We start from the raw sequence: 5,394 nt of genomic DNA on the forward strand, positions 1-5,394 counted from the left end.
GCCAGCTCCCTGACCCCAGCTCTCTGGTCTGCCGATGTCAGTGACCCCCTCTCACAGCACAATCTTGCTCCACCTGTGGGTACCATAAGGGAGCCTTTCCTGTTCCCCCTGGTCCCACATGTTGTGGTTTAGTGCTGGGCTGGCCACTTAAGCCTGGAGAGACGCTCTCTATTAACCACTCTCTCCTCCCTAGAAGGGAAGAGAAAAGAGAATATGGGAGAGAGACTTTATGGGTTGGAAAATAAACGAACAGATTTAATAAAGCAATAATGCTAATACTACAGGATCATAATATAAATAGGAAAATTATGAAATATATATTCAGATATGTACAAATATGTACAAACCCAGTATAAAATCCTCCCCCCACCCTCCCCCCAATGACGAATACGTCACCAGAGGCTCTGCAGAGCAGGGCACTGGAAAAGTCCCAGACTGAACTCAGCAGCAGTGGGAGCTGATGCAGAACACACAAATCAGGATCAGAGGGAGATGAACCAGCAGGGTCTTCTCAGACTTCGGCCTCTGCAGGATCGAGACAGACAGAAGGGTCCGAGATGGAAGGGCTCCAAGATGGAAGAAAGGTCGAGATCCTCGTGATGCCTCGGCTTTATACCGAGTATGATGTATGTGGGATGGTCAGTTTTGGGTCCACTCTTCCCCCCGTAGTTGCAGACACAGCACCCATGATGAGACAATGGCCTTGAGCTTATCGTTGTAGCAGCACATACTGGAAAACATGCTGCTGTTTCAGCAAGTTCAGCCACTTAAAAGAGACCGAGCTGAAAAGTAAAATCACTAAATAGAAAATTAGGTCTATTTAGCTCAAACCAGGACACCACACCATATGTGTCACCAAGCTGTCAGATCCCCAGGTTTGTGCTGCAAGAGAAAGAGCTGCTACTGATCCTTATCTGAAGCCATCCTGTACTATTGTTCTCCTTCCCTGCAGAGAGAAAGAGACATCAGCATCCTGCACACTTCACTGCTGGGCTCAGGGACTCCCCAGAGTGCAGTGGCCAATGCCCACAGCCCCTCCTGGCTCCCAGCTCTGCCTTCCTCCTGCACCCCTCTGCCTCGCTGCTTTGCTGATTTATACTTACAGATGACAAATCCTATGATGATGACAGAGAGAGCCAGGATCGCAATGGCCACCCCCAGCATGATGGCCAACAGGTTGGACTCAGACTCTGGCTCTGTGGGAGAGCAGGGCCATGAGGAGGGGAAAGGGAATCACCCCAGTCCACCCCTCCACATGCCCGAGGACACCGGGCTCACCCCACGCAAAGAGGCTGGGCTCATGCAGGCTGGCATGGTCCACAGGGCACTAGTACTTGTCCTTCTCCTCCAGATGGGCCTTGATGGAGGCCCACGTGCAGAAGGGCCGTGGGTAGAAGTTGTAAGCACAGCAGGACAAGGTCAGGATCCCGTAGGCCTCCTTCCCCAACACTCAGAGCGTGGGGGGCTCTGGGGAGGGGGTGGCAGTGAGGTGGCAGATGCACATGGATCCACAGCAACCAATCCCCAGGGTCTCCGCGTTGCCCTCACCTTTCCTCTCCAGCACAGCCCGCCTGTAGCTCACGTATTTCCTCAGCCACTCAATGCAGGTGTTCTCCAGGTAGTGCGTCCACCTCTCAGCTTCAGATCCTTCCTCCCACTCCCTCTTGGTTATTTGTGCTGCCATGTCTCACAGAATCACAGAATCACAGGAGTCGGAAGGGACCTCGAAAGATCACCCAGTCCAACCCCTGCCAAAGCAGGATCACCCAGACCAGGTTACACAGGAAGGCGTCCAGGTGGGTTTTGAATGTCTCCAGAGAAGGAGACTCCACAACCTCTCTGGGCAGCCTGTTCCAGTGTTCTGTAACCCACACTGTCTGACACAGTGAACATCACTGTGTCCATGTCAAGGACAACGAAGTCCCTCCTGTCGCAGGCGTACGGATAAAATCCCCTGGTGCTACCGTCCTCCAGGAGGTCACAGCTGTGCATGGTCTGCTGCATCTGAGCCCATGACAGCAGTGAGGCGCTGCTGCAGCCTTGGGCCTTCAGTAGGGCATGGACCCCTAGGCAATGCCTCCCACCCCAACCCTGTGTGAGGTCTGGGCGGATCACGCACCAGCACGAGAGCTGCCCCTCATCCTGCCTGGGGCCCTCAGGACTTGAGGTGTCACGTAAAGCCCTGACGCAGACCCCCTGCACCCAGAGCATGGCTGGGCTGGCACCCAGCTCCATGGTACCTTGAGACAGCGAGGGGGTGGGATGAGATTCCTAAAGGTATTCAGGGGGACAAGGAGATGGGATGGGGTGGGGAAAGTCGCTCTGGCTCTGGGATGGGGGCCCTGAGCACCATGGGGAGGGCAAGGGGCTGGGAGCCCCTCTGGTTCTGGAGGTCTCAACTGCTGTGGGAGTGACAAGGGGCTGGGATGGGGCAGCCAGGAGCCCCATGGGGCAGGGATAGGGGTCCTGGGCACACTGGGGGTAGGGATGTGCTAGGCTGGGGTGGCCAGAAGCCCCCCCTGGCTCAGGGACAGGGGATCTCAAGCACTGTGGAGCTGGGACAGGGCATCCAGGACCCCCTCGGGCTGGCGGACAGGGTGGCTGGAAGCCCTGTGACAATGACACCAGGCAGAGAAGGGCTGGCACAAGCTGGGGCAGGATCTTGGGGTGTGGAACTCTCCCATCCTAGGGAGTCCCATCCCAGCCCCACAGAGCCACAGCCCAGCCCATGCTCACATCCACTCTGGGTGTAGCGGCTCTGCACTCTGTCCAGGTTCATGCGGTCAATCTGCTGATTGGCCTTTGCCCCTTTCTGTCCCTGTACTGAGGGTCCACATTGGCTGCCATCCAGTCCACTCGGGGCTCCATCCTCCCTGTCTCGCTGTTGTAGTGCACAAAAGGTGCTCCCATCCACGTACCCCAAAACCACGTACTGCGGCACGCCCGGGCTGGGCTCTGTCACCGCAACATCAAACGTGGGCTCCCAGCAGTGCCAGTTGTCGTGGTTTAGGGCTGGGCCGGCCACTAAATCCTGGACAGACGCTCTCTGTTAACCCCTTAAGTACCTCGTCTACCCGCTCTTTAAACACATCCAGGGATGGTGACTCCACCACCTCCCTGGGCAGCCTGTTCCAGCTTCTGACGACCCTCTCAGTAAAGAACTTCCTCCTTATCTCTAACCTGAACCTCCCTTGGCACAGCTTAGTGCCGTTTCCCCTTGTTCTATCCCCCATCACCTGGGAGAAGAGACCAGCACCCACCTCTCTACAACCTCCCTTGAGGTAGTTGGAGGTGGTGATGAGGTCTCCCCTCAGCCTTCTCTTCTCCAGGCTAAACAAGCCCAGTTCCCTCAGCCGCTCCTCATAAGGCTTCTTCTCCAGACCTCTCACCATCCCTGTGGCTCTTCTCTGAACACGCTCCAGAATCTCAACATCCTTCTTCTAGTGAGGGGCCCAGAACTGAACACAGCACTCGAGGTACGGCCTCACCAGTGCCGAGTACAGGGGGATGATCACCTCCCTGGACCTGCTGGTCACACTGTTTTTAATACAGGCCAAGATGCCATTAAAAACAGTGTGAAATGTTTTCTAAAAAATGTTTTCCAACTCTTTGCCAGGTGTTTCACATGCATTGCTTATGGACAGAAGTGTTCAGTGATTGTGACTGAGCTTGCAATCACACCCTGCAGTTTATCATCAAAGGCTGCAGATGAGCATTATCTAAAGAATGCTAACCATCACATTTGACATTCACAATGGAAACAATAAAACTGCCATCATAACCAAACTCCATCCTACATGGCGCTTCTGGTTTCTATGGAGAGTTTGGCCATGCAAGAAAGAACAGAAGGGTTTGGTGGCTTAAAATTTTTTAATTTGAAACTTCCTTTATGAAAGCACTCTCGTGATCCAGACAGGTGGAAGCTTTCTATGTCTGCTGAGTGTATTAAAAGAGCATGAAGAGAATTCAGAGGGAAAACCAGAAAACAGAGCAACCCCCAGAGCACCCAATTGCTGCTCAATTAGAGGCTCAGGTCACCCCTGTGTGATTCCTGTTGTCTCCTCCTGAGTGAAACATCTGGTGCAGGAGAGATGAGGAAACCAAGCTGTTATCAACTTTGCCACTGATGGTCCCCATCAACAATTTCCTCCTGTTAAGAAGATAGGTTTCAACTCTACCTTCTTCCTTGTTTCGGTGACAAAGCTGGTTTCCTGGCAAACCTGGGCAGTAGTAAAGTAGTAATACTGTGAGTAAAAAAGACAACACTTAACCTTGAAGATGCTTCTGCAGTGTCCCATGAGAGCTACAGTTTGTACACGTTCTCACCCATTCCCACTGCAGTCCCTGGTGACAAGTCACTGCCTCCGTTTAGGGCTCAGGGCAAACCCAGGGAGCAGGATTTTCTCTCTATTGTCCCCCCCCCCCCCAGGGGAGGATTAAAAAAAAAAAAAAGGGATAGAGAAGAAATGCTTCACACAAGGTTGGAAGTTAAGACTGTAACAAGTTTAATGAAAACAAATCAGAGAAAGGAAAAGGGAATTAATAAGGGACAAAGGATATTTAACTAGATAGTTAAATATAGCAGCACCTGGGCCCACTTCTCCAGCTTGTCCAGGTCTCTCTGGATGGTATCCTGTCACTCTGGCACATGAGCCTCACCACCCAGCTTGGTATTCCCAGTGAACTTGCTGAGGGTGCACTCAATCCCGCTGTCAATATCTTTAATGAAGATATTAAACAGCACTGGTCCCAGTACAGACCCTTGAGGGACACCACTTGTCACCATCTTCCATCTGGACATGGAGCCGTTGACCACTGCTCTCTAGGTGTGACCATCCAGCCAATTCCTTATCCACTGAACAGTCCACCCATCAAATCCTTGTTGGTGAGGACAAGGTCCAGCATGGCACCCTTTCTCGTGGGTTCCTCTACCACTTGCAGGAGGAAGTCGTCATCTATGCATTTGAGGAAACTCTTTGATCGTTGGTGCCCTGTTGTGTTGTCCTTCCTGCAGATGTCAGGGCAGTTGAAACCCCCCATGAGGACCAGGGTTTGTGAACATGAAGCTGCTGCTATCTGTTTACAGAGGGCCTCATCCACTTGGTCTTCCTGACCAGGTGGCCTGTAGCACACCCCTATGAAGTCTCCTTCCTCTGCCTTCCCTCTAACCCTGACCCATAAGATCTCTGTCAGCTCCTCACCCTGCTCCAGATGGAGCTCCATGGACTCCAGCTGGTCCTTAATGTACAGGGCAACACCTCCTCCACTTCTGCCCTGCCTGTCTTTCCTAAAGAGTTTATAGCCCTCTATTCCTATGCTCCAGTCCTAAGAGCCATCCCACCACATCTCAGTGATGCCAAGGACATCATCGCCCTGCAGCCATGTGTACATCTG

The 5,394-nt window shown here is 52.9% G+C and overlaps 1 pseudogene; it reads right to left on the reverse strand.

Annotated features, from left to right (window-relative positions):
- Window positions 1–1,068: 1,068 nt before the first annotated feature.
- Window positions 1,069–4,244, reverse strand: LOC104541161 (annotated as a pseudogene).
- Window positions 4,245–5,394: the final 1,150 nt, after the last annotated feature.

This window comes from Mesitornis unicolor, unplaced genomic scaffold (assembly GCF_000695765.1).
Source record: "Mesitornis unicolor isolate BGI_N332 unplaced genomic scaffold, ASM69576v1 scaffold17715, whole genome shotgun sequence".
Classification (NCBI taxonomy): domain Eukaryota; kingdom Metazoa; phylum Chordata; class Aves; order Mesitornithiformes; family Mesitornithidae; genus Mesitornis; species Mesitornis unicolor.